Consider the following 18,779-nt stretch of genomic DNA (forward strand, 5'->3'; position numbering starts at 1 on the left):
AAGAGATAAAAACATGTCCACAAAAACAACAACAACAACAAAAACCTCTTACACATGAATGTTCACAGCGGCATAATCATAATAGTCAAAAAGTGAAAACTCTTCTCCCGGGCGCCTGGGTGGCTCAGTCGTTAAGGGGCGTGGTAAATTTGAAAAGGCCAGTTGGTTTGAAGGGCTTTTTTTTTTTTTTTAAATAGCCATCGGAACAGGGCCTCGGATTTCCTCCTGAGATGTTCAAGCCACTCACACTGGGTAATGACCTTAGGTCTCCCCTCTGGAGGGTCGGGTGAGCAGCAGCTCAGGTCATGATCCCAGGGTCCTGGGATCAAGCCTTCGGCTCAGGTCATGATCCCAGAGTCCTGGGATCAAGCCCTGCATCAGGCTCCCTGCTCAGTGGGAGGCCTGCTTCTCCCTCTCCCACTCCCCCTGCTTGTGTTCCCTCCCTCACTGTCTCTCTCTCTCTCTCTCTCTCTCTCACTCTGTCAAATAAATAAATAAAATCTTTAGAAAATTTTTTTTAGGGCGCCTGGGTGGCTCAGTTGGTTAAGCGACTGCCTTCGGCTCAGGTCATGATCCTGGAGTCCCAAGATCGAGTCCCACATCGGGCTCCCTGCTCAGTGGGGAGTCTGCTTCTCCCTCTGACCCTCTCTCCTCTCATGCTCTCTCTCACTCTCTCTCTTAAATAAATAAAAATCTTTTTTTTTTTAAAGATTTTATTTATTTATTTGACAGAGACACAGCGAGAGAGGGAACACAAGCAGGGGGAGTGGGAGAGGGAGAAGCAGGCTCCCCGCAGAGCAGGGAGCCCGATGCGGGACTCCATCCCAGGACCCTGGGATCATGACCTGAGCTGAAGGCAGTCACTTAACCAACTGAGCCACCCAGGCGCCCAAATAAATAAAAATCTTAAAAAAAAATTTTTTTAAAGAATATTCCAATCCCAACATGGGGTTTGAACTCACAACGCTGAGATCAAGAGTTGCATGCTCTACCGACTCAGCCAGCCAGGCATACCTAAATTGTATTATTTAAATGAGTAAATCATATGGTACATGAATTAAACCTCAATAAAGCTTTAATAATAATAATAAAGATGTTGAGGAAAAAAACACACCCAAAAAAGAGTTAATGCAACTGGAGAGTAGCCAGAGGAAGGCAATTAAAACAACTAAGGGTACACCTGAAACAAATATAACACTATGTTAACTATACTGGAATAAAAATAAAAATAAATGAAACACCAGCAACAACCAAGGGTAGAGAGAGATTTAAGTATTAGAGACCATTTTAAAACTTCAATTCTTCTTTTTTTTTTTAAGATTTTATTTTTTTGACAGAGAGAGAGACACAGCGAGAGAGGGAACACAAGCAGGGGGAGTGAGAGAGGGAGAAGTGAGCCCGATGCGGGGCTCAATCCCAGGACCCTGGGACCATGACCTGAGCCGAAGGCAGTCACTTAACAACTGAGCTACCCAGGCGCCCCTTAAAACTTGAATTCTTGAGGAATTCTTGAGGAAGACTTATTCTGGGCTCCACACCCAGAACAGAGTCTGCTTGGGATTCTCTCTCCCCTTTCCTCTGCCCCTCCCCCAACTCATGCTCGCCTTTCTCTCTCTCTCTCTCAAAATAAATAAAATCTGGAAAAAAAAATCTTAGGGGAGTAAATAAGTGATTGTGAACTTGAGTTCACAATCTTTAAGTTGGGACCTCCTGAATCTTGAGAGACATTTTGTGCTTAAACATCATACTTTTTCAATAAAAGAGATACATTATATGATCAAAATTTTTTTCTCTGTTTCAAACTTTATATGACACCTTTCTTTCAATTGTGTACTAATCATACCAACGATGATTCAGGAAAATGTGGTCTGTTTGCTAACATAATCATAACAGCCTAATACTTTGTATTTCGGGGTCAAAAAGTATTACCAAGATACATGGGATAATTTATTGCAGCTCAACTACTTGCTTAGGATGTAATTGGACTGTTATCCAAGTTGGGTGTTTTAATCCCTCAAAAAATATTTTATTGAATCACAATATGCTGTAAGTCAATTAAATAATTTCAAAACCTCTTTCAAATTCAAGAAGCAGCAAAGATTTTATTATCTACATTTTTTGAAGCTCCTGAATAATCGATTTCTTTCAACATCATGTGTATTCATAAGACAAAGCGTAGAAAGCTAGCTATTTTTATTCTAGCGATGGATTTACTCAAAGATAAAAAGTCACAGGGTGCCTGCATGGCGCAGTCAATTAAGCATCCGACTCTTGATTTTGGCTTAGGTCATAATCTCAGGGTCACGGGAACGGGCTCTGCGCTCAGCACTGAGTCTACTTAAGTTTCTCCCTCTCCCTCTGCCCGTCTCCCCACTCTTGATCTCTCTCTATCAAATAAGTAAATAAATCTTTTTTAAAAAGATTTAAAAGATAAAAAGTCGGGCGCCTGGGTGGCTCAGATGGTTAAGCGTCTGCCTTGGGCTCAGGTCATGATCCCGGGGTCCTGGGATCGAGTCCCGCATCGGGCTCCCTGCTAGGTGGGGAGCCTGCTTCTCTCTCTGCCTCTGCCTCTCTCTCTCTCTGACTCTCATGAATAAATAAATAAAACATTAAAAAAAAAAGATAAAAAGTCATGGAAGACCATGTGAGTCTTTTTGCAAAGTTGGTTAGCAACTTGCTACACCAAGCTATTTCTTATTTTGGAAAATTTCAAACATATATGAAGTAAATAGAAGAGTGTGATGAACTCCCATGTATCTATTACCCAGTTTTCACAGTTCTCTACCTTCCGCCATTGTCTCATATCCAGCACTTGCATCTCTCCACCCATGCCCCACCCCCCCCATCAGAGTTAAGTCACCTCATTAGATTAGTGCATGACTCTGGTTGCCTAGATCTGAGCCAAATAAAAGTATCAGAGACTTGGATCTGGTTTGCTTGTTGTGTTTATTCTCGTCATCTTCACAAACATAACTATTTTATCCAGTCAATGTAATCCATCTTCTTTGTGGCCACTGCTTAAATTTCATGACTTATAAGACCAAAGGGATTCTCTAATTATCCTCAATTAACTTGCATTTGCAAATACGGAGGATGTAGATAGGGCATAAAATCTACTAGCCGGTAGACCGAAAAAAGCATCTCGTTGTTGAAATGCTTAAGCCAGGTCTTATCTGAATCCCAGCTGTCTGATTGACTTCTGCTACAGTAAAAATAGTTTCAACAATACTTACTGCGTTTTAGGGAACTGTCTGTGCAGCCGGAGAGCAGATGGCTCCACAGAATCATTTTGTTTTGGACTCAGTCTCTTTTTGGAATTCTGCTGGTGAATTACTTTGCCAACTTGAACATATAACCCTCTTCTACCTTAAGTATCTCCATCTGTAAAATGGAGATGATGGTTATTAACAAGTTGCTTATGTCTTACACTTTGCTTAATGGTAGGAGAATCCTGATACCATAAGTGAAACAGAAACAGAACTTTAACTGTTTTCTAGAGAGGGAAACAAATCATGTGGGGCCATTGTATATCTCTCTAAAGTAAGTTGGAGCCCTTTGCAGGCTTTCCTTCTCCCCCTTGGTCCCCCTGAGTAGGCAGAAAGGGGACAGGGTTTTCTTTTCAAGCCTTGGGAAACTGAGACATGGAAGTGAGCCCTGTTGCCTGAGGCTTAGTGAGGCAGTGATGAAAATGGGAATAGCTGCCAGATCTTCTATCTCCAGCCCACTCTTACACTCACCTGTATTACTACTCTTCTAACAAAGACACAGACCTTGTAAAACTAGTTAATACTTGTGCATTAGATCTGCATTCACATATAGCCTCTGTGGATATTGTAAATGTTATACAGTATTGGGGAAATAATTCATCTACCACTGCAATGTGGAGTTGGTACAATTTCCCCTGGTATTGATATCTCATAACATTTGATGATATTAAGCACCCACTATGAGGTGCCGAGCACCAAAAAGAAGGACACACCTCTCCTCATGGAACTTAAATGGTCATAATAGAATGAAAGGTCAGAAGTGGTGTATTGGTGGGGCACCCGGGTGGCTCAGGCAGTTAAGCGTCCGACTCTAGATTTCGGCTCAGATCATGATCTCAGGATTGTGAGATCAAGCCCTGTGTAGAGCCCCACTTCCGACTCCATGCTGGACATGGAGCCTGCTTAAGAATCTTTCCCTCTGCTCCCCTTACCCCATGTGCATGCACACACACTCTCGCTCTCTTTCAAAAAGAAAAAAAATTAAATATTTACATAATTAAAAGAAGAAGAAGGAGGAGGAGGAGGAGAAGTGACATACTGGTTTCTGGGTTACCATGTCAAACAACCACAAACTTGGTGGCTTTAAATAACAGAATTTATTTTCTCACAGCTTTGGAGACCAGAAGTCCTAAACCAAGGTGTTGGCAGGATTATGCTTCCACCAAGGCCTCTAAGGGAGGATCCTTCCCTGCCTCTTCCAGCCTCTGGTGGCTGCAGGCCTTCCTTGGCTGTGGCCGCGTCCCTCTGGTCTCTGCCTCTGTCTTCACGTGGCCGTTTGTGTACATTCTTTTCTTTCATCCTCCCCCTCCTCCAATGTCATTGAGATATAATTGACATATAATGTTGTGTTTATGTGTACAACATTTTTCTTCTTATAAGGACACTGGTCATTGGGGTGGGGGATGGGTGAAATGGGTGAGGGTGGCCAAAAGGTACAAACTTCCAATTATAAAATAAAGTCATGGAGATATAATATACAGCATGGCAACTATGGTTAAAAATACTGTATTGTACATGTGAAAGTTGCTAAGAGAATAAACCTTGAAAATTTCCCATCACTGAGGTGCCTGGCTGGCTCAGTTGGTGGAGCATGTAATAAGTTCAAGTCCTACACTGGGTGTAGAGATTACTTAAAAATAAAATCTTAAGGGGTGCCTGGGTGGCTCAGTCAGTTAAGCGTCTGACTCTTGGTTTGGGCTTGGGTTGTGATCTTGGGGTTGTGGGATCAAGCCCCATGTCAGGCTCTGTGCTCAGCTTGGACTCTGCTGGAGATTCTTTCCCTCTGCCTCTCCTCTGTTCACTCATGTGTACTCTCCCTCTTTCTGTCTCTCTCTCAAATAAATAATAAATAAATAAATAACATCTTGAAAACAAAAAGTTTCTCCATCTCTGTTCTCCAGAAACATCCTCTCTTTTTCATCACTGTGACCTAGAAAGAGGAACTCACTATTACAGTTAGAGACTTCAACACCCCTCTCTCAGAAATGGACAGATCCAGCAGGCAGAAAAATCAGTAAGGACGTAGTTGAACTCAACAACATCATTAGTCAACGGGATATAATTGACATCTATAAATGACTGTATCCAACAATAGCAGAATATACATTTTTCTCAAGCTCACACAGAACACTCACCAAGACAGATCACATTCTAGGCCATAAAACACACTTTAACAAATTTAAAGAATAGCAATCATACAGTGTCGGTGTAACTAAACTAGAAGTCAGTTAAAAAAAAAAAAAAAAAAGACCGACCTTGGGCTTTCTGGTGACCAGCTCCATCACTAGGTCATTCATTAGCCTAAACTCAGATGTGCTCAAAAGGGGCCCCATGAGAAAAAGAATGAAAAGACATTCCTATCAGGAAATTCCACCAGTTTTAGCTCTGTGCCAGGAACCAGGGATGAAGACCAAATATATTTCTTATTATGCCATACAGACATTTACCAGTAGACATCCCTGATAGGCCTTGGCTATCACATTCAGCATATGTTCCGTGGCTAACAATATATGAAAAATAGATCAAGTCAACTTTCCCCATCCTCTTAAGAAGTGATGGCAGGTACTAAGCCTCTCTCCTAAGGTCATAATAAACACATTTATTAAATCTCTAATTGTGTGTGGTGCTATGCCATGCTAAATGATTCACAGAGAGAATTAGCTAACCTTGCCTCGTCTCTAACAGTTTAGAATCCAAGGCAGACAGGCTGATACGCATTCACATTGGGCACATTGGGCAGACAGAATGGAATGCAAACATTAAGTCAACTCATAAATGAACAAGATAAATGTTTCTCTCTTCTCCATCACCACATTCATTTATTACATAAGAATATACATGCTTCGTCATTGTTCCCTAAAATGTCAATATTTTGTCCATTCTCATTCTAAACCCTTACGCCTTCTAGAGTCACAGTGCTTGCAGTAATTTTATTCCTAAACACCCATCTGACTGCATTTCCTACAATAAAATAGGCTTTTCTTTTGAGCATTGTTGGAAAGATTTCCAAAACAGAGCTCTTTTGACCTCGCACTGAAGATTTTTGTTTCAACTGACTCAATTCTACTTGATTTTTATCTATTCTAACTCAAGGTAACTCTTGATTCAGAATGGCCTCTTTTATTTGAATAGTTAATATTTCATTTGACATTTGAAAAAACACTTTCTGTGAAATAGGACGAATCCTAGGTTAAGTTTAGACAGGATGGAAGGATAGATTAAGAGAGGAATGTTGGGGTGCCTGGGATCGAGCCCCACATCGGGCTCCCTGCTCTGTGGGAAGGCTGCTTCTCCCTCTCCCACTCCCCCTGCTTGTGTTCCCTCTCTCTGTCAAATAAATAAAATCTTAAAAAAAAAAAAAAGAGAGAGAGAGAAGAATGTTAGTCTTAAAGATACAGCATCTTGTTCAATGAGCCATAACTGAAGAAATATGTGCATGACCAATGTGCCAAACAATCGTGTTCGATTTTATTTTATTTTATTTTATTATTATTTTTTAAAGATTTTATTATTTATTTATTTATTTGAGAGAGAGAGAATGAGAGAGAGCACATGGGGGGGGCGGTCAGAGGGAGAAGCAGACTTCCTGCCGAGCAGAGAGCCCGATGCGGGACTCGATTCCGGGACTCCAGGATCATGACCTGAGCCAAAGGCAGTCGCTTAACCAACTGAGCCACCCAGGCGCCCTCGTGTTCGATTTTAAATAACAGTACTTCCTCCACTTACGATGGGGTTAAACCCATCATAAATTGAAAACACTGGGGGGGGAAAAAGAAAAAGAAAACATTGTAAGTCGAAAACGCACTTAAATGCATCTAATTTAGTGAACATCATAGCTTAGCCTAGCCTACCTTAAACATGCTCAGAACACTTACAGTAGCCTACGGTTGGGCAAAATCAACTAACACAAAGCCTATTCTATAACAAAGTGTTGACTATCTCAGTAATTTACTGAATGTTGCACTGAAAGTGACAAACAATGGTTGTATGGGTGCAGACTGGCTGTCAGTGTATCAGTTGTTGACCCTTCATGGTGTGGCTGACTCTGAACTGCAGCGGCCCAACATCAAGAGAGGATCCCAGGGACTGTGGATAGATCACTAGCCAGGGATAAGATCCAATCCAACATTCAAAGTACGTTTCGACTAAATACGTTATCTCTTTGCTTCATCCTAAAGTTGAAAAATCCTAAGTCAAACCATTGTAAATCAGGACCATCTGTACTTACAATCTCATGTATTTTTGATTAATTATCATTAAGATCTTGGGGCACCTGACTGGCTCAGTAGGTAGAGCATGGGACTCTTCATCTTGGGAATGTGAGTTCCAGCCCCATGTTGCATCTAGATATTACTTAAAAAAAAAATAAAAACTTTAAAAAAATTATTGTTAAGATCTTGCCTCTTTTGGCTTTTTTATTTTTTCCTCCTGTATCAAGACCCTTTAGTTGCAAGGACAGAGCAGAAGCGGACAGAGCAGACAGCAGCCTCAAGCTCTGAAGCCACATCTTTTAACTTCCCTGGTTAGTGGGAAACAGTTGAAACAAATATCCAGGACTGAGTCTGATTGGTCTAACCTGGGTCTTGTGCCCATCGCTGAACCAATCACTGTGGCCAGAGAATAGGGGCAGGCCATTGGCTGAAAGTGGGACTGACTCCGCCTAACCACATGGCAGGGAATTTCCCACCACATCTGAAGACTGTTAAATACACAGATCCTGGGGGGCGCCTGGGTGGCTCAGTTGGTTAAGCGACTGCCTTTGGCTCAGGTCATGATCCTGGAGTCCCTGGATCGAGTCCCGCATCGGGCTCCCTGCTCAGCGGGGAGTTTGCTTCTCCCTCTCCCACTCCCCGTTTGTGTTCCCTCTCTCGCTGTGTCTTTCTCTGTCAAATAAATAAATAAAAAATCTTAAAAAAAAAAAAAAATACACAGATCTTGGGGTGCCTCAGTCGTTAAGCGTCTGCCTTCAGCCCAGGTCATGATCCCAGGGTCTTGGAATCGAGCCCCACATCGGGCTCCCTGCTTGGTGGGAAGCCTGCTCCTCCCTCTTCCACTCCCCCTATCTCTCTCTCTCTGTCAAATAAATAAATAAAATCTTAAAAAAAAAAAAAATACATGGATCCTTCCCTGACGCCTTCCTTAGTTTCCTTTTCAACTACATGTATTGTAGTGACACCTAAAGAACAGAGTTCTTGGAATTTGCTCTTGACCCTTTAATCTGTGGGTGTGAATTTAAAGTCCCAAAGCCAGAAACTCCAAACCTTAGATTTGAGAAAACAAAACAACAACAACAAAACACGTTTCAAGGCATCCGAAAAAATTATCTTTCAGATGGCTTACGTGCCTGGCTGAGTGAGAAACGTGTAGTTTCTAAGTTAGGCAAACCAGTGCTATCAAAAATGTTAGCAGGTAGGTAGGGGCTGGCTGGCTCCGTTGGTGGAAAATGCTACTCCTGATCTCTGGGTTGTAAAATCGAGCCCCAGGTTGGGTATAGAGATCACTTAAAAATAAAATCTTTAGAAAAAAATGTTAGCAGGTAAATGATATAATCCAAGTTTTTTCATTTGTTTATGTAAATGATGACCCATCATTGAGTTTTTCAGTTTGTAGTACTTAATAAGAAAAAAGAGTCCAGATATGTTGTAAATCCTGGCTTTTCAAAATTCTTGCCCAACCTCTAAAGCACTGCTCTCTAAATCTTATTTCATATCTGAGAATAGAAATATCCTGGAGAGGGGCGCCTGGGTGGCTCAGTCGTTAAGCATCTGCCTTTGGTTCAGGTCATGATCCCAGGTGAGCATCTGCCTTCGGCTCGGGTCATGATCCCAGGGTCCTGGGACCGAGCCCCGAGCCCCGCATCAGGCTTCCTGCTCAGCGGGAAGCCTGCTTCTCCCTCTCCACTCCCCCTGCTTGTGTTCCCTCTCTCGCTGTGTCTCTCTCTGTCAGATAAATAAATAAAATCTAAAAAAAAAAAAAAAAGAAAGAAATATCCTGGAGAAAAAGAAAAAAAAAAAAAGAAATATCCTGGAGAGTTGACCTGATAGGAAGCATGTTTTAGTTGTCTGATCTGATAGCACTGTTTACCTCTACTCTTCTCAGAAGAGAAGGTAGCAAAGATTAGGATACCTTTGGAAAATATCAAAATCCATCTTCACTGTAGAACCACTTTGGCGGGGAAATAGGATTATCTTAAGCAGAATGATCTTGCTTGGAGAGAGTCAATGCTTTTTTCTTTTAATATTTTCTTTCTTTTTCTTTCCTCTTTCCTGCTTACAAAACAAAAACACATTAATTGTGGAAAATATAGAGAAACATACAAAGGGAAATTACGATCACTCACAATTCCACTATTGGGGAATAACTACTAGCATTTTATGCATATCTTTTGACGACTACAATAGCAATAATTAACATTTACTGAATCCTTCAAATATGCTAGCCACGATGCTATGCATTGGAACATGGATGTTCTCACTGAGTTTCATCCTTGAGCACCAGGGTGGCTCAGTGGGTTAAGCATCTGCCTTCTGCTCAGGTCATGATACTGCGGTCCTGGGATGGAGCCCTGCATCACTCCCCCTGCTCAGCTGGTCGCTGCTTCTTCCTCTCCCTCTGTGCGCTCTCTCTCTCTCTCTCAAATAAATAAATCTTAAAAAAAAAAAGAATTTCATCTTTATAGCCATTCCATGAGGGGCATACTATTATTATCCCTTTTACAGAGGAAGGAACCTGACTTTTTAATGCTGTAGATCTTTTTCTTTTTTAATTTGGTATTGTAGTGTGCATATTATTTTTTTATTTAAAAATATATCATGGACATTATTCCAAGTCATTAAATATTTTCTACCCAAAAAACAATTTGGCTGCACCTGTATTCTTCCTAGGCATGAAGCATAACTGATGTCTAATTTCCTATTGATGGACTTTAGATAGCTCTCAATTTTTGGTTATAATAACACTAAAAATGAATCACATATTTATAAATCATCATGAATATTCATGGATATCCTCTAAGGTCAAATACTCAGAAAGAGAATAATGGAGTCAAAGAATATAAACATTTTTTTAAGGAATTATATGTATTGCTCAATTTGTCCAGGGAAAACTTGTATCAGTTTGCATTCTTAGCAGTCTTGTAAAGAAAAGCCCTGATTCCCTGGATCTTGATTAGCACTTACTTATCAATTTATTTAAATCTTGGTCAATATCGTATCTAAATGATGGCATCTTTCATGTTTTGATTGCATATCTTTTAGTTTTGGTAGAGTTGAATATTTTTTTCATCAAGCCAAATATTTTAGTGACTATATATTTGAAGGGCAAATGAATCTTGTAATGGATAAATAGGCCTTTGATCTTGAATGATTTGGAACTTTTTAAAAATTTTCATTTATTATTATTATTTTAGTAATTTCTACACCCAACATGGGCCTTGAACTCACAACCCCGAGATCAAGAATCTGATGCTCTTCCAACTGAGCCAGCCAGGTGCCCCAGGACTGACTCTTGAATATGAAAATTAGCTCCTATAACTGTCAAATCTTAAATAACTGTATTTTCGAATATCTTCTAAAATATATGGACATCTCTTAAGAGTTTTTTCCTTTTTATTGTCTGTTGAATATATCAGACTCTCGTTCTTAATAAATAGAATTCTTCTACCCTGCTAATGGCATTTGCTTCTCCAAGAAGCAAGTAGCTCAGGGACAGGTTATGCTGGATTCTATGAGCAGTGGGAAAAGTTAAAGAATTAACAATTCTACTTCTAGGGATATACCCAAAAGAATTTAAAACAACTACTCAAACAAAAGCTTTTTCATGAGTGTTAATAGCAGCACTATTCACAGCAGCCAAAAAATGTATATAACCCAAAAGTTCATCAATTGATGGATGGATACATAAATTGTGATATACATATACAATGGAATATTGTTCAGGCATAAAAAGGAAGTACTGATACATGTTACAATGTGGCTGAATCTCAAAAACATTATGTTAACTGAAAGAAGCCAGACACAAAAGGTTACCTATTGGGTTGTGTTTTTTTTAAGATTTATTTATTTATTTGAGAGAAAGAGAGCGAGCAGGTGTGCACATGTGTGGAGTGGAGGGGCAGAAGGAGAGGGAGAGGAAGTCCCAAGCAGATTCTGCGCTATGCACAGAGCTTGATGCAGGCTCGATCTCACAACTCTGAGATCATGAAAAGGTCACCTATCGTATGAGTCCATTTATATGAAATGTCTAGAACAGATATATCTGTAGAGACAGAAAGCAGATTAGTGGTTTTCAGCATCTGAGGGGAGCTAGGAATGGGGAGAAATTGCTTAACATTTATGAGGTCTCCTTTTGAGGTGATGAGGATGTTTTGGAACTAGGTAGATAGAGGTGGTGATGACACAACATTGTGAATGTACTAAGGGCCACTGAATTGGTCACTTTAAAATGTTTCATTTCATCTCAATTTTTTTTTTTAAGTAGGCACCATGCCCAACATGGGGCTTGAACTAATAGCTCCAAGAGCAGGAGTCACATGCTGTACCGACTGAGCCATCAAGCAGCCCCTTCATCTTAACTCTAAAAAATAAAATAAGTAGGGACCCTTGTGTGGTCAGTCGATTAAGCATCTGCCTTCGGCTCAGGTCATAATCCCAGGGTCCTGGGGTCGAGTCCCGCATTGGGCTCCTTGCTCAGCGGGGAGCCTGCTTCTCCCTCTGCCTGCCGCTCCCCTTGCTTGGGCTCTCTCTCTCTGACAATAAATAAATAAAATCGTTAAAAAAAAATAAAATAAAATAAGTAAATAAAAAGTCTTTCTTTTCATTCTGGCCCTGTCAAAAGTTTGGTAAGCCCTTCGATATACTAGTGTTATTACCGTACTATAGTATAGTATACATCCAAACTATCTTCTTTTCCCTATCATATTTCTACTCTCAATACTTATTTACATGTAGAAAATTATTGGCATGATGTTTTCCAACTTAGTTTTCTCCTTAATTCTTTCTCTGGAAAAAAATAAGTAAATTGTAATCTATGTTCTTAGGATAATTTGTACTTGGAAAGGAAGAATCAAATCCAGAAGTTTACCATTTTTTTCCCTATTACCCTAGAATGGCTGTAGTGAAGATTAGTTGAAAATTTACATTCCGGGCGCCTGGGTGGCTCAGTTGGTTAAGTGACTGCCTTCGGCTCAGGTCATGATCCTGGAGTCCCGGGATCGAGTTCCGTATCAGGCTCCCTGCTCGGCAGGGAGTCTGCTTCTCCTTCTGACCCTCCCCCCTCTCATGCTCTCTCTCTATCTCATTCTCTCTCTCAAATAAATAAATAAATAATCTTAAAAAAAAAAAAGAAAATTTACATTCCAAAATGGATGCATTATCAACAGGGGAAACAAATGAACTGTTCAATCATCTCTCCAAGACCTGTGCTTGGCACCAGTTTGCCAAAAGTATTTTTGGAGGAGGCAGGAAAGGCAAGGATGTTTATCGTTTGTGCAAAAGATATTAATGATCAGGTCTATAATTTTGAAGGTAACCCTAAATCCATGTGGGAAAGGCCCCTAGGTTTGATATTAGTCTCCCCTCCTTCCTCCTCTGCATATCCTACCCACTCCCTGCCCATTCCTCAAATCTGGTCTACTTCCTTCCCACCCTGAATGATCCTGAACAAAGAGCATTCAGGAAATATACTGGAGAATGAATAAGTGAGGGCAGATGTACCAAATAAGTGTTGAAGACTGTTGTTCCATCAATTCTGGGGAGGAAGAAATCATTCCAGCTGGGGTGATCGGGCAAGGCTTCAACTCCAGTATATCTAGGCTTCTGATCTTGACATAACCTGACCCATCTGCTTGTTCTTATAGTTGTCCTCATGACTTCTCCTGCAGATTCTGAGATGGAATCACACTTCAGGTAAAACCAGAGAAAGTCACCGCTTTATCTTTCAAACTGACACCCTTCCTAACTAGTATATCACAGCTGATGAAAGTGCTCCCAGACCCCTAGGCTTAAGTTTTTAAGTTTGGGGAATAATTTAACATTCTTCTTGATCATCACTAACCCATTGTAATATCTTCCTTCAAAATATCTTCAAATCCCCCTTTCTTTCCATTTGTCTTTTTTTTTTTTTTAAGAGAGAGAGAGAGCATGCACACAAGTGGTGGGCAGGGGCAGAGAGAGAGGAGAGAGAGAATCCCAAGCAGCCTCCACACTTAGCGCAGAGCCTGACTCAGGCCGACTTTATGACCCTGCCTGAGATCAGGCAGGACCTGAGCTGAAATCCTAGTCAGATGCCTAACTGACCAAGCCACCAGGTGCCCCTCCATTTCTATCTTTTTTTTTTTTAATATTTATTTATTTGACAGAGAGAGATAGCGAGAGAAGGAACACAAGCAGGGGGAGAGGGAGAGGGAGAAGCAGGCTTCCCACGGAGCAGGGAGCCCGATGCGGGGCTGGATCCCAGGACGCCGGGATATGACCTGAGCCGAAGGCAGACGCTTAACGACTGAGCCACCCAGGCGCCCCTCCATTTCTATCTCTTAAAGACAAATGATATAAATACTGACTGCTGTTTATAGAAACTTGGAAAAATATATATGTGTGTGTGTGTGTGCTATGGACTGAATGTGTCCCCCCCCGATTCATATGTTGAATTCCTAAACCCTCAATGTGACTGTATTTGGGATAGGGCTTTTAGGGAGTAATTAAGGTTAAGTGAAGTCATAAGGCTGAGGCCCTAATCTGATATGATTGATGGGAGAAGAAGGAGAAGAAGAAGAAGAAGAAGGAGAAGGAGAAGGAGAAGAGAAAGAAGAAGAAGACAGATAACCCTATTCCCATCCCTGGCCATGTGATGACAGCAAGAAGGCAGTCATCTGCCAGCCAGGAAGAGTGCTTTCACCAGAGACTGAATTGGCTGGCACCCTGATCTTGGACTTGCCAGTGTCCAGAACTGTGAGAAAATAAATTTCTATTGTTTAAGCCCCTGAGTTTATGGTATCTTGTTATGGCAGCCCAAGCTAGTACAACATGTAAGAAGAAGATTGGTATTATTCCAGAATCTTTTAACCCAAAAGATAATTGGTAACACCATTTTTTCCCAGATTTTCTTTTTCTTTCTCATCCAACAACTATCTTTGAGTCTTGGACACTTGCCTTCTCATGCTTTCCCCTTCTTCCCAAATTACAGCTCTCTTATTGGGCTTAAAGTGTTCCCCTTAATCAAATTCACCCAGCTCTGCCTATACTCAAGGCCTTTCTTGTCTGGATTCCTTTAGTATGAGGCCAGAAATCTTCTTGTTCAAATCCCTGCAAGAGCATAAATCAACACTAGTATTTATTGCTTTAAAATAAAGTTGCAGGGACACCTGGGTGGTTCAGTCAGTTAAGCATCTGCCTTTGGCTTAGGTCATGATCCCAGTGTCCTGGGATCAAGTCCTGCATCGGGCTCCCTGCTCAGCAGGGAGCCTGCTTTTCCCTCTGCCTGCCGCTCCCCCTGCTTGTGCTCGATCTCTCTTTCTCTGTCAGATAAATAAATAAATAAATCTTTAAAAAAGCAAAAACAACAACAAAATAAAATTGCAACAATTTGTGTTGATTAGGAAAATGCCTGTCTGAATTAGTGAAAAGTCTGAATTATGACATTTGTTTTAATTAATTAATTAATTAATTTTTAGAGGGAGAGCATGAGTGAGGTGGCACAGAGGGGCAGAGGGAGAGGGACAATCTCAAGCAGTTTCCCCGCTGAGCATGGAATCTGTTGTAGGGCCTGATCCCACAACCCTGACTGAGATCATGACCTTGAGACCATGACCTGAGCTGAAATCAAGAGTCGGATGCTTAACCGACTGAGCCACCAGGTGCCCCCTGAATTATGATAATTTGAAAGAGATGTGATTTTTAGCACATTCGAATCTGTGCAATACCTGAATAAGCCAAACAAAATTCAGGGAAATTGAAATTCTTGAAATCTTGCTTTTATGAATAGATAAATATGATTTCCCTTGCATTCGATAACAAGTTTATGTTTGTATAGTGCTTTATTGTTTCCAAAGTGCTTTGCCTTTGTTATTTATTTTGATCCTCAGTCTCAGAAGTAGGGGAGGCAGGTATTATATTTTCCACTGTACAGGAAATAAAGCTAGTGATTCACTTGGAAAGTCAAAAGTCACCCATCTTATCAGTTTTTTAAATCCAATAACAGGAGGGCACCTGGGTGGCTCAGTCGTCAAGCGGCTGCCTTCGGCTCAGGTCGTGATCCCAGGGTCCTGGGATCAAGCCCCGCATCAGGCTCCCTGCTCCATGGGAAGCCTGCTTCTCCCTCTCCCACTCCCCCTGCTTGTGTTCCCTCTCTCGTGTCTCTCTCTGTCAAATAAATACATAAAATCTTTTTTAAAAATTCAGTAACAGCTAAAAATTTATTATGGTTTACTAAGTCCTAGGCACTATTCTAAGCACTGTACATGTTTCTTCTTATTTAATGCTTATAATAACCCCTGAGGTTTATACTGTTTTTATTCCCATTTTATGGACAAGAAAACTGAGGCACAGAGGATTCAGTAACTTGCCCAAAGTCTCATGACAGTAAGTGGTGGGGGGCTGGGTTCAAACCCAGGTCATCTGTTTATAGGGCCCATACTTCTACACAGGTTCTGAAAAGTGGTAGGCTCATAACAGATATTTCAGAAGGGCAGAGATGTTGTATTTCAAATAGGTCAGGAGGAACCTACTATGGCCTGGTTTGCATGGTTCATTTACCTAGAATTCCTTCCCATGCAGTGAGAGAAGAATACTCAGAATTGATTGTCCAAATAAATGCAGGATCCGTGGACCCTTTGTTCATGATGTTTAACTGTACTCTATGTGTAATACTCTGCATTTCTCATAAGTCACTTGCACTCATGTGACAATTTTGTTTCCCTAGTTAGATTGCAAGCATCGAGGTACAGATCTTAATGTCTGGTTTCTTGCCATCCAATATAGTGCTGTGTTTAAAATTGTTTTTTATCCCATTGAGAGCAAACAAGGTAGGAAATAGGAAATAAAAAATCTGGGCTGTATTCTGCCACCAAATAGCCGAGTGATCTCCAGGCCTCGTTTTCCTCAATGTCTAGGCCTTGAGTTAATTTTGAGAAGATCACCAGAATGTAGCTTTTGTTAGAAGATGCAGAGTCCATATACATTTTTTATTGTGGTAAAATTCACATGACATAAAATTCACTATTTTTACCATTTTAAAGTATACAATTCAGCAGCACTTAGTATATTCACTATGTTGGGCGACTCTCAGCACTGTCTGGTTCCAGAACATTTTCATCTGGATATGGAATTATACGGAACAGCTAAATCCATAGAAATAGAAAGTAGATTAGTGGTTGTCAGGGGCTGGGGGAGGGGGGAATGAGGAATGACTGCTTAATGGGCACAGGGTTTCCTTTGGGGGTGATGAAAATGTCACTGAACTATTCACTTAAAATGGTTAATTTCAGGGTGGTTCAGTCAGTTGGGTGTCTGACTCTTGATTTAGGCTTGGTTAGTGATCTCAGAGTTGTGGGATCAAGCCCGGGGGCTCACTCCATGCTCAGCAGGGAGTCTGCTTGTCCTGCTCCCTCTGCTACTCCCCTGCTGGTGCTCTCTCTCTCTCTCTCAGTCTCAAATAAATAAATAAAATCTTCCAAAAAATGGTTAATTTCATGTGATGTGAATTTCACCTCAATTTTTTAAAAAAGAGAGAGAAATTAAATGTAGCCTTGTCCAGGCAGTGGTAAAGCACTTCAAATGAAGACAGAGATGATTTAGATCAGTTAATGGGATAGACTCCACATGAGACCCAGCCTGATGCCCCAGTTGCATCTACCATGCTGGACTCCTAGATTTTTTTTTTAAGAGGGAAGTTTACTTTTTTTTTTTTAAGATTTTATTTATTTGAGAGAGTGAGCAAGCCAGAGAGCAGGAGAAAAAGAGATCACAAGCAGAGGGAGAGGGAGAAGCAGACTCCCCACTGAGCAGGGAGCCCGATGCGGGGCTCGATCCCAGGACCCTGGTTTCATGACCCAAGCTGAAGGCAGACGCTTAACTGACTGAGCCACCCAGGTGCCCTTAAGTGTACAATTCAATTAATATTTTTAAATTGAGTTCAAATACACATAACAAAATTCACCATTTTAAAATGTACAATTCAATGGCATTTAGCACATTTACCACGTTGTGCAACCACCGTCTCTGTCCAGTTCCAAAATATTTTCAACCCCCCCCCAAAGGAGTGACTAAGCAGTCACTCCCCTTTCTCCCTACCCCCAACCTCTGGAAGCAACCACTCTGCTTTCATCTCTGTGGATTTGCCTGTTTTGGACATTTCATAAAAATGGAATCATTTGTGTTTGCTTCTGTGACGTAGCATCATGTTTTCAGGGCTCATCCATGTCAAAACATGTATGTATCAGTGCTTTGTTCCTTTTTATGGATGACTAATAGTCCATCACATGGACAGACCACATCGTGCTCATCCATTCACCAGGTGTTGGACATTTGGACCGTAAGTGTCTTTTGGCTATTGTGAATGGTACTGCTGTGAACATTCTATTCATGTACAAGTTTTGCAGGAAACGTGTGTTTCTCTTGGGTGTGTACCTAGGAGTGAAATTGCTATGCCATATGGTAACTCTATGTTTAGCTTTTTGAGGAACTGCCAGACTTTTCCATTCCCACCAGTCACGCACGAGTGTTCCAATTTCTCCCCACCCTTGCCAACATTTGTTATTGTCTGTCTTTTTGGTTATAGCCCTCCTAGTGGGTGTGAAGTGGAGTCTCATTGTGGTTTTCCCTATTTATGGCTCATCTGAACTACGCTGTGACTTCCGTGAGGGCCTGAGCTGAATTTGTCTCACTCGTCACTCTTTTACCAGTGTCTGGCTGAGTGCCAGTATGTGCTAGACGAGAGCAGACTATGTGGTGAATAAAAGAATCAATAGCCATTGTTATTTACGTTGTAGTCTTTCTAGATATCTCCTCTGGCATTCATAAGTTTTGCCAGGGGCCGGTCAGAAACATTGGTAAACATAAAGCAGTTAATAAAAGGAATGATGTTAAAAGTGTTAAAGTTCCCAAAGCTAGTTTTCATTTCATACATTCCTTATACTGATATTAATATTGCTTTTGGGAGAATTCTAAATTTTCTTTTGCTGATTGAAGACTTATCAATAATACTCTTGTCTATGTGATATTGATTGGGTTGAACAACAGCTTTCCCGAATGCCTGTCCCAAGGGCTACACCTCTCCAGGGCTGGAGGGTGAGTATCCAGGCTGTAAACACATCGCATAGATTAGTCTACCTTTAGTACACTCTCTGAACAGATTAATCACATCATTTCTCTGGGATAATGGCTTTCTTCTCTGAAACCTTTCTCCTTAAAGATGTTCATTCTTTTACTCATTCATTGACAAAATGAAAATGCTGAAGAAGTGTTTCCTTCCCTTCTCTCCTTTCACACACAGTGAATAAAATACCTGTTCCATGGGCGC

The 18,779-nt window shown here is 41.0% G+C and overlaps 1 long non-coding RNA gene across 1 annotated transcript; it reads right to left on the minus strand.

Moving 5' to 3' along the window:
• Nucleotides 1-6,951: 6,951 nt before the first annotated feature.
• On the minus strand, nt 6,952-18,779 carry LOC129046171 (uncharacterized). Its single transcript, XR_008506975.1, has 3 exons — nt 18,765-18,779; nt 9,393-9,535; nt 6,952-7,024 (listed from the first exon to the last, which is right to left on the minus strand). It is a non-coding gene; the product is annotated as an uncharacterized LOC129046171 (long non-coding RNA).

Source organism: Mirounga angustirostris, unplaced genomic scaffold, assembly GCF_029215605.1.
Source record: "Mirounga angustirostris isolate CCGP_5_RB_7025 unplaced genomic scaffold, mMirAng1.0.hap1 SCAF_14, whole genome shotgun sequence".
NCBI classification, from domain to species: domain Eukaryota; kingdom Metazoa; phylum Chordata; class Mammalia; order Carnivora; family Phocidae; genus Mirounga; species Mirounga angustirostris.